We start from the raw sequence: 18,779 nt of genomic DNA, 5'->3' as shown, positions 1-18,779 counted from the left end.
TTTTAAATTTCTATTGGGATTTCTTCTTTGACCCATGTAATATCTAGAAATGTACTGTTTAATATCTATGTATTGTGGGATTTTCTATTATTGATTTCTAGTGTAATTCCATTGTGGTCTGAGAGAATGCATTGAATGATTTATATTCTTTTACACTTGTCAAGGTGTGTTTTATGGACCAGAAGGTGGTCTATCTTTGTGAATATTTCATGTGAGCTTGAGAAAAAAAGTGTATTCTGCTGCTGTTTGATAAAGTAGTCTATAGATGTCAATAATATCCATTCAGTTAATTAATGTTGTTGCTGAGTTCAACTGTGTCCTTACTGATTTCCTACCCATTGTATCTATTTCTGAGAAATGGGTGTTGAAATTTTCAATATGATAGTGGACTCATTTATTTCTTCTTGAAGTTCTATCAGTTTTGCCTCATGTATGTATGACACTTTGTTGTTAGGCATATATATATTAAGAATATTATGTTTTCTTGGATAACTAATCCCTTTATTATTATTTAATGCCCTTCTTTATCCCTGATAACTTTCCTTAATTTGAAGTTAGCTTAGTCTGAAATTAATATACATATTCATGTTTATTTTTATTAGTGTTAGCATGGTATATTTTTCTCTATCTATTTACTTTCAATCTATATGTCTCTATATTGCAATTGGATTCCCTGTAGACAACCAATAGTTTGGATGTGTTTTTTGATCCATTCTGAAAATCTCTGTCTTTAATTGGTACATGTAGACCATAGATCTTCAAAGTGATTATTGGTATAGTTGGATTAATATCTACCATATTTATTACTGTTTCTACTTGTTGCTCTTGTTCTTTGTTCCTAGTTTTGTCTTCCACCCATTTTCTGTCTTTTCTGATTTTAGCTGGGTATTTTACATGATTCCATTTTCTCTCCTTTCTTAGCATGTTTTACTTGTGGTAGCTAGAGTTGCAGTATACATTTAAAACTAATCCAAGTTCAGTTTCAAATAATACTATAGCACTTCATAGGTAGTGTGAATACCTTCTCATAACAAAATATACTAATTCCTTCCTCTCATCCCTTGTATTATTGCTATCATTCATTTCAATTATCCATATATATATGTATACTAATAAAAGGGTAATATGCTAATTAGACTGGGAGACCTTCTGGGAGACCTTCTGGACATCCTTCCAGACGAAGCCATGGTGGTGGAGCCTAGGCAGAGGCAGTTAGCGGCCATCAGGCCAGAGAGGAGGGCAGTTGGGGATGATCAGGCTGGCGGGGGGGGGGGGGCAGTTGGGGGCAACCAGGCTGGTGGGGGGCAGTTTGGGGCAATCAGGCCAGCAGGGGGGACAGTTGGGGGTGAGTAGGCTGGCAGGGGGGGCCAGTTGGGGCTGAGCAGGCCGGGGGGGCATTTAGGGGCGATCAGGCTGGCAAGGGGGGGTAGTTGGAGCGAGAAGTCCAGCAGACAGAGTGGTTAGGGGTGATCAGGCAGGCAGGCAGGTGAGCTGAGGGACAACCCACACCTCCCATGTATGAATTTTATCCTATCTAATAAAAGAGAAACATGGTAATTAGCATATGACTGCTACCCTTCCCATTGGCTAATCAGGGCGATATGCAAATTAACTGTCAGCCAAGATGGCGGCCGGCAGCCAGGCAGCTTGAAACTAACATGAGGCTTGCTTGCTTCAGTGATGGAGGAAACCAATGTTCCCCGCCTGCCTTTCCGGCCTCTGAGCCTGCAGTTTGAAACATTGTAACAAATATAGACGCTAAACAAAAGCCCAGAAACCTGCTTTCAGCCAGCCGGGATCTCAGAGCTGGAGTTATACATTGTTTCGCTTATAGAACCGAAACAAACCAGATACCTGCTTTCAGCAGCAGAGGCCTCAGAGCTGGAGCCTCAGAGCTAAAGCTGGCCCAGAATAAAAAAAAAAAAAGGAGCGGTTGGGAGCTTCAGTCACCTGCCACCCTGAAAACAGCCCTCAGCCCCTCACCCAGACTGGCCAGGCACCCCAGTGGGGACCCCCACCCTGAAGGGTATATGACCAGCTGCAAACAGCCATCATCCCCTCACCCAGGCTGGCCAGGCACCCCAGTGGGGACCCCCACCTTGATCCAGGACACCCTTCAGGGCAAACCAGCCAGCCCCCACACGTGCACCAGGCCTCTAACCTATATAGTAAAAGGGTAATATGCCTCCCAGCACCGGGATCAGCGTGACAGGGGGCAGTGCCCAAACCCCCTGATCACCCTGCGGCTCTGTGTTTGACAGGGGGTGGGGCCACAACCTCCCTATCCGCCCTGCTCTGTTCGTGACAAGGGAAGGTGCCCCAACCCCCTGATCAGCCCTGCTCTGTGCCTGATAGGGGGGAGCTCCCCAACCCCCTGATCACCCTGTGGCTCTGTGTGTGACAGGGTGCAGCGCCCCAACCCCCCCCACGGGCCCTGCTCTGTGTGTGACAGGGTAGAGCCATAACTTCCCTATCGGCCCTTCCCTGAGTGTGACAGGGTGCAGCACCCCAACCCCCAGATCCGCCCTGCTCTGTGTGTGACAGGGGGTGGTGCCCCAACTCCCCTATCGGCCCTACTCTGTGAGTGACAGGGTAGTTCCCCAACCCCCTGATTGGCCCTGCGCTGTGCGTGACAGGGGGAGCTCCCCAACCCCCCTGATGGGCCCTGCTCTGTGAGTGACAGGGGGTGGCGCCGCAACCTGCCCATCGACCCTGCCTTGAGTGTGACAGGGGGCGGTGCCCCAACCCCCCAATTGGCCCTACCCTGAGCGTGACTGAGGGTGGCATGGCAACCTCCCAATCCGCCCTGCTCTGTGCATGACTGGGGGGTGCCCCAACTCCCCAATTGGCCCTGCTCTGAGCCTGACCAGGGCCTGTACCTAGGGATTGGGCCTGCCCTCTGCCACCCAGGAGCAGGCCTAAGCCAGCAGGTTGTTATCTCCCGAGGGGTCCCAGACTGCGAGAGGGCACAGGCCGGGCTGAGGGACCCCCCCTTCCCCCCGAGTGCACAAATTTTTCTGCACCAGGCCTCTAGTATATATATAAAAGCCTAAGTGACCAAATGACTGAACAACCAAATGACCAGTCAACTGGTTGCTATGATGCACACTGACCACCAGGGAGCAGATGCTCAATGCAGGAGCTTCCCCCTGGTGGTCAGTGCACTCCCACACCCAACCTCCTGTGGCCGGTCAACTTCCCGCAGCCAGCTGGGCCTCCTGATTGGCCCTGGTTGGGGGAAGCTGGTGGGCCAACCTCCCGTGCTCCCTTTCCCTGGCAGGCTGGCCCCCTCTGTTGGCCCTGATTACCAGCCAGGCTAGGGGACCCCACCCATGCATAAATTCGTGCACTGGGCCTCATATACATATAAAAATAGTAATATGCAAATTAGCCAGGATGCTGTAACGCGTCACGCCCAGACCATTATCATATTACCTCTTTATTATCTCCTATCATCAGGAGGCTGCCTGCACATGCCTTGGGTGTTGCTTCAGGGTGGAAGCGGGGAGGCAGGGATGGGGGAATGCTGAAGTAGGGAGACAGGGAGGAAGCAGGGTGGGGGCAGAAGTAGGGAGGTGGGAGCAGGGAAGCAGGGAGGCATGGAGGCAGGAGAAGGTAGGACTAGCCCAAGGCAATTCAAGGGTGTGAGGCACCACATGAATTCACGTGCTGGGCTCCTGACATATATATATATATATATCATATAAAATCAAATATATTTTTGCTAATATTTTGAACAAACTGTTATTTGGTGGATCAATTAGTAGTAAGAAAAATAAAAATTTTTCTTTCACCTTTGCTTATTCCTTCTTTGATACTTTTCTTTCTTTAGATCTGAGTTTCTGACCTATAATATTTCTCTCTCTCAAGTGAACTTATTTTAACACTTCTTGCAAGGAAGGTGAACCTAAAACCCATGTTCTTAATCATTATTATATTTTTTTTCCATTCATTTCTGAGATCCTCATTTTAGCTATCTTATAGGTACATTTCATGGCTGAAATTTAATAGAATGTTTTTCTCTGTGGAATAAAATATAATTTTTAATCACTTAAAATATTTCTAAGACTACAATTCTACTCCTAGGTACAAGAAAAATGAGTGTATATGTCCAAAAAAACATTTTTACATAAATGCTCATAGCAAATACGTTCACAATAGTGAGAAAACCATAGATTACTCAAGTGTCCATCAACAAATGAGTGGATAATCAAATTGTATTGTACAATGGAATCCTACTCAGCAATAAAAATAAAGTACCTACATATGGAGCAACATGAATTAATATCAAAAACACCAGAGGCCCGGTGCACAAAAATTTGTGCACTCGGGGGGTCCCTAAGCCTGGCCTGTGCCCTCTTGCAGTCTGGGACCCCTCAGGGGATGTCCACCTGCTGGCTTAGGCCCATTCCACGAGGGATCAGGCCTAAGCTGGCAGTCAGACATCCCTCTGGCAGCCCGGCAGCCCTTGGGGGATGTCCACTTTCCAGCGGGAAGCAGGCCTAAGCTGCAGTCGGACATCCTTAGCGCTGCTGAGGAGGTGGGAGAGGCTCCCACCGCCACTGCTGCGCTGGCAACCATCAGCCTGGCTTGTGGCTGAGCAGAGCTCCCCCTGTGGGAGCGCACTGACCACCAGGGGGCAGCTCCTGCATTGAGCGTCTGCCCCCTGGTGGTCAGTGTGTGTCATAGTGACCAGTCATTCCCAGTCATTCTGCTGTTAGGATCAATTTGCATATTACCCTTTTATTATATAGGATTATACTGAGTTAAAAAAGCCAGACATAAGCAGTTACATACTCTGGATCTATTTATAGGGAACTCTAGAAAAGACAAATCTGAGATAAGTGATCAACTCTTGGATAAGGGCATTGCCTGGAAAGGGAACTTTATAAGATAATGGCAATGTTAAGTGATCTTGATCTGGATGGTAGTTACATGAGAGTATACATTCATTAAAATTTACTGATCTATACACTTAAAATTATATCAAACTAGAATGTTGAACAAAATCCGGTGGGCAACTGCAGTATAAGCACTCCAACCCTATGCATGTAAGAGTGGGGAGCCAACTAAGTAACACTACAAGTCCCAAAATGTATACCTTTAAAATATGTAAATATTCAAGTTTCCACATATTTATCTTCTCTTGCCCAATCTACAGCCACTGTGAAATTGCAAAAATAGAGTGGTTCTCTCAGGTTAAAGAAATGGTTCTTAAATGGGTGCTATATGGGTCCCCAGATGACTTTCATCAGTTTGCGGAGATATTTTTCATTTGCACAACTGAGGCATTGCAGTTATCATCTAGAAGCAGAGCAGGGATGCTGCTACCTATCCTCCAATGCACAGGACAAGCCCCAACTGCAAAGAATTATCTATCCTAAAATGTCAATAGTACTAAGTTGAAAAACTTGGATGAAGTATTGCTACAGCAAAATAAATTGATATGTAATGAAACTAAGGAGCAAGTATGCGAACAAATCAACATCTGTTGAAAACCAGACATTTCACCTCGCAGTCCCTTTGGAAAATAGTGTCCAATGTCTGAAAGAATGGGCAGGGATGACTAAGTTGTGATTGGGGTAGAGAGTGTGGGTTGTACTGATGTGTGCCCTTACCATGGAGCTTTGTGGGATATTATTAAGGGCTTCCAGAAGGCAGCTCAAATGTACTAAGAGGTGGGACTGAGATACCAAAGAGGACAAAGGTTTCAAAAGCCAAAGTTAGACCACTTAACCATTTTGCCTCTGGTGGAGAAAATGTTTCTTCTTTATCTGGATTTTATTCAGGAAAAATAAGATTTTATTCAGGAAAAAATAAGTATTCTTTTGCCATGAGCCTGGAATTTTGTTTCATTTAAAAAAATATCTACTTGAAAGAAGTTAAGCTGCTAAGAGAGAAGTCACATTAGACAAAGACAAAAGGAGGCATTGCCCTAGCAACCAAAAGTACTTACAACATTTTGTCAAATTTATTGAATGATATTTCATTTTTTATTCGATCACTTTTTTAAAACATGGAAAGGCTTGAAATAACCTGATAAATAATTGCCCAAAAAGGCCTAAAACTTTCTTATATTTCATCATGAAATGTCTTTCAGCACAACCAAGGACATAATTCTGAATTGTAAATGCAAAACAGCATAATAGACTCATTCCCCCCTTCTTTCCATGAAAAAGGTCTATAGTGTAAAGCAACAAAGGAGCTCTCATACAGTACAAAAGAGGTTTCTCTCACATACCAGAGTTGCACACTCTATAAGCATGTAAAAAGTATTTCTCAAATCATTCCTTTTGAAAAATAGCAAGACTATCTTAAGAATCAACCATGTTAGTAGCTAATCCTTCCATCTTTTACAGATGGGGTACACCCAAGTCAGATGAAAAAATATCAATGTTTTTTATAAGAAAGTGACTTTTCATTTTATTCAAATTGCTCTACTATTGTTAAAATGTTTGGGGTTGAAAAACAAATATAGAAAATCAGCATAGTACAGCAAAAATACACAGAAGATAAAATAGTCATTGTCTGTCACTAACTAGCTGAAGGTCTTAGGCAAGTCACTGGACCTTTCTGGGTCTCAGTTACTTTATGTGTAAAATGAGAAGATAGACCAAATAACTTTTACATTTTCTCTCAAATGTATCACTCATGTTTTAAGATAACATAATACAAAAAGGACTCTACTTTCTAATATTATGATATATATATATATATATATATATATGTATTTTAAAAAATGTTTCATGTGCAGTGCTTAGTCTGCTGCTGTGCCTTATCTAAATTCATTTTCTATCCAGTATTCTTAATATACAGTACTGGTGAGCAGTCATTGACTTTCAAATAAGAGTTGTTCATAACATTGGCTATACAATAATCCTTTCTTGATAATGTCAGCAGTATATTTCCCAGTTATCAGTGAATCATTCCAGAAATTCTAACTTATGAGGAATTCAATAAAGACAGACTGTGAGCTGTTAGAAGTTGCTAGAACACCTGTACTCACAAGAGACCACTGATACTTTGACAGAAGTTTCTTATGCATATATACAAAAAAGAAATTAATCCACAGGAAGAAAAGCATTCTAAATTAAGAACATCTTTGGGAATTAACAAAGCAAGAGAAAGCCCATTGTTCCTTTTCTAAAAAGTGAATAATTGAGTTAGCTGTATAACCTAATACTTGAGATTTTATTTTATTTTTATATAATAAAACTATATACATTCTCCAACAAAAAGATGTTTGAAAGTCTCTTTATCTTTAAAGTATAACAGAAGGCACATCTATATGCTGCTATTAGATGACCATATTCAAGCTATATAAGCATTTAATATGAGTGAAATAAACAAATTAAATGTCTTATATTTGGAGATATGATATTTTTTTTATCAAACTGCATTAAGGAAAATACAGGATCCCAACTAACCACAGTTAATATACCGAATCAATGGTAGTAAAATTCCCTGGACTTCCCACATACAGCCTTTAGTTTGCTTCATGGTTTCTATCAATGTTATATGCTGCACTTGAAGACAAGGATTTATTATTACTTCTAAAGTGAAAAGACATCATTCATATTCAGCTCCTCTATACATTATATTCAATTATCTTTTAGATATGAAACAAAGGAAAAAGTACAATCCTGATATAATGAATAAAATTGGGGAAAAAAACTAGTAAAACAAATATATTAGAAGATAGGGATGTCATAAGTAAAAAAGCCAAAGAGAATTTAAAACAAATTTCTATTGTTTCTTCCTACAGAAGTTATTTCACCTCAGTGTTCCTCAGTACAACTTGAATTACCAGATAATAGAATTGTTATCTAATTGAAAGTTTTAGCTATGACTAAAGACCAAATAATATGACAGAAGTATGCCATAGGCTTTTTTAGTCTGTTTCCCTCTCTTATAAACATGTAATCCATTCTAGGTATAGTAAAAAATAAGAAAAATAGGAAAAAACTTTTCTTGCAGAAAAGTTTAAATTTCATGGGGCTAAATATTATAGTAGCTTTAATTCAATTACTTTTCATTTTTTAAATTTATTGATTTTAGAGAGAGAAGGGAATAGAAAGAGATTGATTTGTTGTTCCACTTCTTTATGCATTCATTGGTTGATTCTTGTATGTGCCTTGACTGGGGATTGAACCTGCAACTTTGGCATATTGGGACAATGCTCTAATCAACTGAGCCACCCAGCCAGGGCAAAAAAGGCTGAAATCTTAATACACCTTAAGTTTTTTTTAAAATTTATTTATTCCATTTATTTATTTTACAGAGAGAGAAAAAGGGAAAAGGGAGAGAAGGGGAAAGAGAGAGAGGGAAAAAAAGTTGTTTTCCCAGTTATTTGTGCATTCATTGGTTGCTTTTATATGTACCCTGACTCTGACCTGGGATCCAACCTACAACCTTGGTATATCAGAATGATGCTCTAACTAACTGAGCTTCTTGGCCAGGGCCTAGCTCTTAATTATAATCAGAGTTTTAACGATTTTAGTCTTGAAGATTTTGTTCAGTTTACTAATAGCCCCAAACAAGTTTGACTGTATCTTCTCATTTAGAATAAATCCAATTATTCAAACACATATTGAGTGCCTATTATGTGCTCACTTTCAAGTCTGGAGAAAGGAAAGCAAGAAGAGAGTGGCTAAGAGTCGTCTTCTTTAGAGTGCTTATAGTTATAAATGCAAAGTGATTTGATGACAGATGAGGGTTTCCAGTGGAAGGAGTAAATAAATTTGCCCGAGGCAAAGAAATGGATTGTATAGAGGTCTTCACACAGACACATTTGAATGATGCCTTGAGGAATAAGTTTTAGACAAGAAAAAAAATGGATGGGGTGTATCAGGTAAACATAAGAGCTGTGCCTAAGACATGGAAGCATGAGAAAGCATGGCATGAACAAAGAACTATAGAATTACTAATGTTGTACAGTTTAAGGTGGGTTTCTTGTGTGTGGCTGAAAGGGATAAGGTTAGAGACATGGATAGATGTCATCTCCAGAAGGCCCTTCTATGTTATCATAAAGTATTGAGACTTTGCCCTGAAAGCTACAGAAAGCCATTACATGATTCACAACACAGATTGACATGGTCTGAATTGCATTTCAGAAAAATAGCTCTAGCAGCAATGGGAGAGATGGGCTGGAGGGCATTAAGGTTGGAGTTGAAGAACTACTGCAATAATCCAGACAGAAAGTGACAGCACTGAAAGCCATAACTATATATTATCATGAACTCCCAGTTTTCTCAGCAGCCTAAATGTAGGAATGAGAAGGGTTGTTGTATTGACCCACAGTTAAGTTACTAGGATGAATCAGTAGAATAATGGGGTGAGAAAATAAAGGATAACAGCAAAATGTGGTTGAAGTGATGAGCTGTGGGGTCCAGACTGGTTATAAAATGAAGTTAAGGAACTGAGGGATGAGAGATGTAGTAGGTAGGATTTTGGTCCCATGATCTTCACCCCTGCTGTTATTCCCATGATTATCAGTTCCTCTCCTTATGCCTTTACATGGTAAAAGGAAGATTATCTTGGTGTGGCCTAATCATATGAGCCTTTTAAAACTGAAGAATTTTGTCAAGCTGGTAGCAGAAAGGGAGTTCAACAAGATTGGGACAGGATGAGAGGGGGAGGAATTTGTTGCTAGTTTTAAAGATGGAGGTGGTCCCAAGCTGAGAAATACAGGCAATCTATTGGCGTTAAGAGCAGCCCCAGCTGACAGCCACAGGAATTGAATTCTACCAATAATCTGAAGTGAACCTGAAAGTTAATTCTTTTCCAGAGTCTCCATATAAGGTTCCGGTCCACCCAACACCTCATTTCAGCCTTGTAAGATTCAAGACACAGAACACAGTCAGGACTTCTTACAGAAATGAACTAATAAATGGATGTTGTTTTAAACTGCTAAATTTGTGGCAATCTGTTACATAGCAATAGAAAATTAATAGAAGAGATCAGGAGAGAATTATGGACATCAAAGTGGGTAGGAACAGTTGTATTGGGACTAATATAAAGAATGATAAAAATAGGAGGCTGCAGTCTAAGAGTAAGATATGCAATGTAATACTTTGGAAGTACAGTAGTAGTTCTAGGCTATGGAAATGAAGTGGAAATAAACATTGTTGAAATAGTATACAACCAAATACAGTTGTGCTTGCTGTGCACTGTTACAAATGCACATAGCACCACGTGCATAACAGACACCATTTATTTATATATGTATTACAATAATTTTACAGCACATGGGAGTTGCAGGGGCTGACCAGCAGACCCTGAATGATGGATGAATGATTACTCTAACACATTTTTGTGACAGAGAGGGCTAAGGCACTACTTGGCTATTGTCAAGTAGCCCTGTTTGCCTTCCTCCTTTGGCCTTTATTGTCATAATAGCTTGAACTAAAATTAACCTCTAGATACAATCAGCAAGGTAAGCATCCTTGAGAAAGCACATGCTTCTACAAGGTCGGGTCTAAATGACTAAACATAGAGATTCTAGCAAAGCACCCGGGGGATCGGACTAGTTTGGAAAAATCAAGGTAGGGGCTGCTGTCTTCAGCAAGTTCCCCCCAGAGGCCCCTGACCTTTCAGAGAATCCTCCTTATAGACATTTTAACCAAGTCCTGTGCTTCCCCACAGGGAGTAATGGACTCAGGGGAAGGAATGTATTTTCTGATTCACTAAAAAGCATACTATGAGCTAGCTAATATTAGTTATAAAGTCAAAAAGACAGGTAGAAATCATATATATAGATGGCATGCATCTCAATCTCAGGGTAATGAATGAGTCAGGACAGCAGAGCATGTTCTGAAACCAGCTCTATAGAATCAGGAGGATAACGAGAAATCAACCTTATAAGAATAGTAGAATAGTATGGGGCAGGAGCAGTAAGTCAATTATTACTTCTGCTCTCACAAGATCATCTCTCCTTTAAATCAAGTCACTCCCATATACAAGGATCAATCATAAAGTTAAAGTCAGCCTGAGGTAAATAGTCAATACTAATATAATTATCATTTGTGGAACAAGTCAAAAACAATATATATATATATATATATATATATATATATATATATATATATATACATATATATATATATATGCAAACTTTTTCTCTAATTCTTGCAGCAACCAACAATTACATGATAACTACATGGTAATTAGCAACTACTTATATTTTACATATGAGAAAACTGAAGCTCAGAATTAAATAACTTGCATAAGAACACACGAATTAGTGAATGGTAAGGCTAGAATTTAAAACCAGGTCTTTCTGTCTCTTTCTACCCTGCTAAGCTTCCTTCTAAGCAGAGAAAATCCTTCCTAATACACTTTATGTTCTAATTCTCCAGACATCTAGAGCCACCCTGTGTAGTACTCCAGTGTCCCCAGTTAGTCCTCTAGGCTCCTATCCTCCTCAGTCATTTGTGCCTGACCCATAGAACCTGGGTCTGCGGTGGGGGCAATCTCTACATACTATTTTCTTGAGGGACAAAGTAAGCTAAAATAACTCAGTTCAAGTGTATGCCTCCTCAGGGACTATATTAAACTTCCAGGGAGATGTGTAGCAATCAATTAGTGACATCCTTTTATTTCTTCTACACAGATGGTTGTGCCTACTCATAATACTGGCTTTGGATACCCTGGCTCTAATACAGAATTGGACATGCTGGTGCCAAAACTATCTGTCATATTGGAGACAGAGCCCTCTGAATATACAAACTCTCCCCTATACACCACACATGTGTACTCATGCTCACATATGCTGGAAAATGGCACTGGCCTTCCAGAGTGCCAAGTTCTAAGCAGCCAGTTCATCACAGAAAACAGTTTTTATTTGGGAACTGACCAAATTTCCTAGCTTCTAGTCCTAAGACCAAAGTGGCCTAATCACAGAAGAGATGCTGACCAACCCAGGGAACACAGGACATCTTCCACCACCCCACAGAGTTCTGGAAATGTAGAGTGGTGCAAGAGAAACAAATTTCCTAGGTTCTAGCACACATACATATGATTATAATACTCATATAAATATTGAAAATAAATATTAAAGATAAGCTTGGTATTCTCATATTATTTCATTTTTCTCCTGTACTTTATAAGACCTAGAATTTTCCCATTTGATGTTTCCTCCATTCTATCCAGACAGAAATAATTTAACTGGATTCAGTAAAATACAGTAAGCTTATATTCCCCTTACTACTAACATCTAGATTGAAAAAATCTATACAAATTATGACAGTGTTTTACTTTTCAACATGTTTTTCTAAACTCTTGTGGAGATTAGAGTCACAAATGGTGGCTACCAGTAATAATTTGGACCTTTGTTCTCTTTCCCTGTGTAATTCATTTCCTGAAGTCATTTTAGGAAATGACTTCATATAATTTTAAAACTTATATTAGCATTCTCAAGCTTATCTTCAATATTTATTTTCAATGCTTATATGAGTATTATAGTCATAATTGCTAACTAAGTGTTTTGATGTTATATGTAATTGTACATTTGTAATAATTATATATTCATATGGAATGTCCCCCCAAAAGAAACATATTTTGGGTAATATTTTCCTGGATTATGTACTGAGATAATTCAAAAGCACAAAACTACTAATTAAAAATTAATAGATATGCTGAATAAAACAGTAAGTGTAGTACTAAATGTTTAGCTAATTTCCACAACACACCACTTTCATTTTTAGTTGACAGAAAGGGTGTTTCCATTTTATTTTACTCAAGCATCATATCAAAGATGACTTTCTTGACCAGGAGATTATATGTATAGACAGGGAGGTAGCTTGGTTTTATAAGCAAATCACTGCTGATAAAGGTGTAGATATCCTAGTCTGTTCCAGTTTTCTTTCTCCAACTAAAAGATGAATCTCTTTCTTACATATGGGCAAGCCTTATATATACTTATTAAACTCTTAGTCACAAAAAAGCTAAATTTTCTTTGATGCTGCTGATTAGCCTATGGTATATCCAAATAATCTAATAATAGGTTCCATTTGAACGAACTCTTGGTTTACTTTAATGACTTTTAAAAGAAAAGGTCTCTGAAACAAGAATTATATTTGGAGTCATCTATATGTATGTTCAGTGTCTAGAATAAATTATACCTAACCTTGATTCCTCAGTGCCTGTCCCTGATATTATGTGTAGCTGTCTCACCAGCAGACAAGGAAGGTATACCCAAACAGAAGAGGGCAAAAGGGTTGCTGCCAACTACCCACACAGACTTAGTGTATCCATTTCATGTCTTTTTTAGCACCAACTAGTAAAGTCCTTCTCCTCAACTAAATGTGTAGCAGTAGAAAAGTCTGATGAGGACAGACCATCAACAATTTTGGCATACACTAGTGGTGACTCTGACTGCATTTGAAGCCACAGTCATTTCTTTGTTCAGAGCTGAAGGAAAAGAGTATTTACACATAAGCTGTTCTTGGTCCTAAAAACCCTTATTTCCATACTAATGAATGACCCAATTTATAGTTAAAAAAATGACTTATCCTTGGCAAAAGGAATATATGTCACCAACAAAGAGGCTGATTCAAGAATGCCCCACTCCTCATCACAGCCTGATTTAGAAGGCAAATGAGCAACAGACTCCTGGATTGGAAAAAATTATGCTCAACATTCTCTCTCTCTCTCTCTCCTCTCTTCTCTCTCTCTCTCTCTCTCTCTCTCTCTCTCTCTCTCTCTCTCTCTCTCTCTCTCTTCCCCCCTTTGTTATCATTCATGCACATAGAGACACACACATACATATCACACACATATACACAAACACCACAGATTCAAATCACTCATATTTGCACATGCTCACATCCACTAAGACTTGCTTACACCACAGATTCTCACAACTGCACAGTCATACCTGCTCACACTCAACCACACAAATGTAAGGGTCCCATATCCTTTCCACTCACATGCACACACTCATAGAGCATATTTCATATTTTCTACTAAATTCAGCATGATTTTTTCTTCTTCTTCCTCTCTGATTTGATTCTTTCATTGCACCTCTAGAATCTTCTATGGTTGCTGGCACTTACAGATGTACATTACCACTGCTGACCCTCTTTACCCTTGTCTCTGGGGCCAAATTTATAAGCCACGAGTGGGTGAAAAGAAGAAAAGGGGAGGGGAGCTGTTTTCCTTCTCCATCCCCTTTTTAGATTCAAAAATTCACCACAGACTAGGGACAATGAGTTTTATTTCATTATTATCACTTTGAATTAAGTCCGTTTTTCTAATGTATTTTAGCTCTAAGACTTTGGAACCGCATGTGCTGATATTGGGTGGCAGGGATGAAAGAACAAACTGGCAACCTTAACAGAATCTGTTGTGCATGATGACTTTTTAAAGTGTTTTCATAGTTTTGCATTCAATTCTAATAATCTAATCATAAGACTAGCTAATTTGGTTACAGGCTTATGAATGGCTACACATGAATTATTTTATTTTATACTCACACTAATTATTAGATATAGTTGCTGTAAGTCTTTTTATCTATATATATAAAAGCCTAAGTGACCAAACTACCGGTTGACCGGTCACTATGACATGCACTGACCATCAGGGGGTAGATACTCAATGCAGGAGCTGCCCCCTGGTGGTCAGTGCGCTCCCACAGCAGAGATATGCTAAAGGCCCTACCAGACTGACAGGCACCAGAGGCAGGGCTCACAGCTGGCGAGTGCCACTGCAGTAGTGCAAACTTCTCCCAATCGGGACTGACAGAGCAAGCCTGCAGCAGGCACAGAGGGGCTGGGATGAGCAGGAGCGGCAGGCAGCGTTGGACTGCTGGTTTCAGCCTGATCCCCACAGGCCATGCCGAGGGACCCCACCAGTGCATGAATCCATGCACTGGGCCTCTAGTATTAGAGATAAGAAAACTGAGGTTCAAACAGATTGAGTAATGTAAGGGGAAGAAAGTTTTGACTTTTCTCCACAGCCTTTCTTGTTCCCCCACCCTTCAAAAGAATTGCTATTTTGATCAGTCAATATCCATGATGCTTCATGAAGGGAATTTCTTATAAGAGCAGTAACTATATAAAAAGGTCACACTAATGTTATGTCACTTAGGCATTGGTAAAATAGCCTCAAAAGCCAGTCATATTAATGTCTTCTGCCTTAATCAAAAGCAACATCATCTCAAGTTTCCTTATCATGTCTGGCCAGATGTCATGAGATCCCAGAATTACATTGGATGTTACTGAGTGGTAGAGACTCTAGGCTACACCAGAAGCTTTAACCCAGCTTTCCTTGTTACTACTTGGGGACTGTCAGGTTCTAGTCCAACTAAAAACAATGTCGTACCTTGTTTCTCAGAGAGGAGAATGACTAGATCAAAGCAACTTTAGGCATTCCTGTTTCTCCAGTGTTAATACCAACACAACCTAGCCCTAATTCCTCCCTACTCACTGAACTCCAATCACATTGGTCTTCTCTCTTGTTTTCAAACACACTGAGCATTTCCTGCTTTGAACACGTTGCACTCCCCATTTTCAGTTCCCATATCCCCACAATTACAAGATCCATCTCATCCCTTGATTATCAACCTAAATGTCTTTGCATATAAAGTTAGTTTCTTTACCACCATTATTCACTTTCTCAGTTCCTTGTTTGTTGCTTGTACATTATTCCAATTTTCCATTTTTATTGACCTTTTTGTTTCTTTTGTCCATCTCTTCCACTAGAATGTATGCTCCAAAAATAGGAATTTAACTGTCTTGTTTGCCACTGTATCCCAAGCATCTAGCATAGTACATGGTGCACTGTAGGTAGTCAATAAATATGCAAAATCATTGATCAAATGAACTGAGTAAATGATCATGTAACTTGCTAAGGACACATAGCTACAAAATGCAGAGCATGATTCAAACTCTTTTTTTTTCTGACTCCAATGCCTTCAGAAAGGGTACAGTTACAGGAATTAATGTGTGCTGAATATCTACTATTTACCAAACCTTCTGAAAGGCCCAGGATACAAAGAGATGACATAGACAAGGACTTGTCATTGAAGAATTTAATGTATTACAAAAGACAAATAAGTAAATCAGTCATTCTTTAATCCAATAAGTATGCATTCAGACAAAAGTCTGGGGGAAATAAAAGAACTTTGGCTCACAGAGAGATCATTTTCTCTCATGGTGGTTCATCATCAGAAATGCATATCAAAATTACCCAAGGAATTTTACAAAATGTCTAGGCCTAGGCTGTACCCACCCCTTCCCACAAAGGTTGCGATTCAATGAGTCTAGACTGGGCATCTGTGTTTGTTTAAAAGCTGCAAGCTGATTTGAATTCATAGCCAGGCTGGCAAATTACTGGTCTAGTGGAACACAATTTGATATTATACTATTTTAGAAGAACAAATGAAATGTTATGGGAGTCAAGAGGACAAAAGATGCCACAAAGAAAGTGATATTTGAGCTGGTTATTGAAAGATGTTAGATGAGGAGATGAAGAAAAGTAACAGGGAGACACAAGAAAGAATAATGCAAGTCATTACTTCAAACGGAACAATAAAAGTAAAAATATTTACAGACCTACCTTTGAAATATTGCAGGCTCAGTCCCAGTCTACCACAATAAAGCAAGTATCACAATAAAGCCAGTTGGTGGAAGGTCTTGCCCTCAATTTGTAAAACAAAACAAAACAATATCTGTGAAGCACAATAAAGTGAAGGGCAATAAAATGAGGTATGCCTGTACAAGTTTCCTTAGGACCCTAAACATTAGACCCCAAAGAACCTTAGAAGTCACCTGGTAGAGTACTTCTCAAATTTCAATGTACATAGGGATCACTTGGGGATCTTGTTAAATGCAGAGTCTGACTCAGTAGGTCTGAAGTAGAGCCTGAGATTCTGCATTTCTAACATGCTCCCAGGGGATGCTGATGCTATTGGTCCACAGATCATACTTTAAGTAGCAAGATTTTAGGTATTCGGGGAGAAACATTTAATTCCCAAATTAACTAATGACGTGGAAGCATACCAACAGACAACTACAACACAGAGCCTGATCAAAGATCCCATCAATCCATGTAGAGACCAAGACCTGAACTCTTACTGCAGGGATAGCAGAGTCAAAACCAACACCTGCTATGGTTTATAGCTTGTCATACCATTCAACTGTGATCACTCGTTCTCTAGTGCTTGCCCTTGAATAAAAGCTAATCTTTTTTTAAAAAAAATATATTTTATTGATTTTTTACAGAGAGGAAGGGAGAGAGATAGAGAGTTAGAAACATCGGTGAGAGAGAAACATCGATCAGCTGCCTCCAGCACATCTCCTACTGGGATGTGCCCGCAACCCAGGTACATGCCCTTGACCGGAATCGAACCTAGGACCTTACAGTCCGCAGGCCGACGCTCTATCCACTGAGCCAAACCGGTTTTGGCTAAAAGCTAATCTTATACCTAAGGGCCTAGGCCTTTACAGGCTCACAGGAAGCTTTTTTTCTCTGGCAATTTATTCTTAAAATGGGTAGGAATGACAGATAAAATGAAGATCTGATCCTTTGACACTTGATGACAGCAACCTTTCTTTTACTTTAAAATTATTCCTATTTGAAGGAATCTAACCTGCAGCAGTATAATTTCAAAAATACTCATTTTCTAGTCAGAGATCCTGACTGGAAAAATAATATTACTCTGGTAGGACATTATAGAGATTTCAAAGTGATACAAAGGAGCAACTTTCAGGGCAACTAATAAATACTCACACTTAATGAGTTAAAGCACAGATGAAGCCATACGATTCCACTTACACCTTCAAAATAACTTCTTAGGGCCTAACTGGTTTGGCTCAGTGGATAGAGTGTCGGCCTGTGGACTCAAGGGTCCCAGGTTCGATTCCGGTCAAGGGCATGTACCTTGGTTTCGGGCACATCCCCAATGGGGAATGTGCAGGAGGCAGCTGATCGATGTTTCTCTCTCATCGATGTTTCTAACTCTCTATCCCTCTCCCTTCCTCTCTGTAAAAGATCACTAAAATATATTTTTTTTTAAAAAAAATAACTTCTTGCCTAAACCGGTTTGGCTCAGTGGATAGAGCGTCGGCCTGCGGACTAAAGGGTCCCAGGTTCCATTCCGGTCAAGGGCATGTACCTGGGTTGTGGGCACATCCCCAGTAAGAGATGTGCAGGAGGCAGCTGATCGGTGTTTCTCTCTCATCGATGTTTCTGACTCTCTGTCTCTCTCCCTTCCTCTCTGTAAAAAATCAATAAAATATATATTTTAAAAAAATAACTTCTTAGGTACTGTTTGCTTTAATAAACTGCATATTTGTCAAATATCTAACCTATCAAAGCAGACATCCAAGTGTAACCTGGATCATTGCACTCAATCCTCCCAGCAACCCTAACATAACTGTATTTTATTAAATCTGTTTTAGAGGTTAGGACACCAAAGGTTAGAGATGTTGAGTAACTTACAAAACTATACATCTAGTAAAAAAAAAAAAAAAAAAAAAAAAAAAAAAAAAAAAAAAAAAAAGGGCTGGGGCTGGAATTTAGATGACTCCAAAACCTTGTACTCTTTCCATTTTAATGAACTGCCTTCCCTAAGAATACATGATGTGAGCTCCTTGTTTCTAGTCTCTACCTATCAATTCACTAAACACAGATTTAGGGTTAGTTGTTTGCTCCACCTAATTGATTCTGAGATAGGCCCTTTGAGAAATCAGCCTAGGACAGTGGTTCTCAAAGTATGGTCCATGGAATAGCAGCATAAGCATGACCTGGAAACTTATTCAGAAATGAAAATTCTCCAG

The sequence above is a fragment of the Myotis myotis genome, unplaced genomic scaffold (genome assembly GCF_014108235.1).
Source record: "Myotis myotis isolate mMyoMyo1 unplaced genomic scaffold, mMyoMyo1.p scaffold_m19_p_4, whole genome shotgun sequence".
In the NCBI taxonomy this organism is placed as follows: Eukaryota; Metazoa; Chordata; class Mammalia; order Chiroptera; family Vespertilionidae; genus Myotis; species Myotis myotis.
The sequence above is the reverse complement of the archived record's forward strand: the minus strand, read 5'-3'. Positions refer to the sequence as shown.